The following is a 228-nucleotide window of genomic DNA, read 5'->3' as shown; positions in this document are numbered from 1 at the left end:
GCACAAATTCCAAGTATGGGACACCATACTTGGCCACACGTCACGACCTTTCCTTTCTTATTAAATATTCACTGACAGCCCAAATTTAGCCTTGTTTTAGCCTAGACATCTGTGTTTGGACGGCTATTAGACGTCTTTTAAACTGAAAATTGCTTGCTGGGTGGCGACAAGTGACTGTGTTTTGTCGTGTCTCCGTTGCCTCCATCCCTAATCAAACACACCTGAACA

This window comes from Sinocyclocheilus rhinocerous, unplaced genomic scaffold (assembly GCF_001515625.1).
Source record: "Sinocyclocheilus rhinocerous isolate Xijiao unplaced genomic scaffold, SAMN03320098_v1.1 scaffold43279, whole genome shotgun sequence".
NCBI classification, from domain to species: Eukaryota; Metazoa; Chordata; class Actinopteri; order Cypriniformes; family Cyprinidae; genus Sinocyclocheilus; species Sinocyclocheilus rhinocerous.
Note: the sequence above shows the minus strand (reverse complement) of the source record.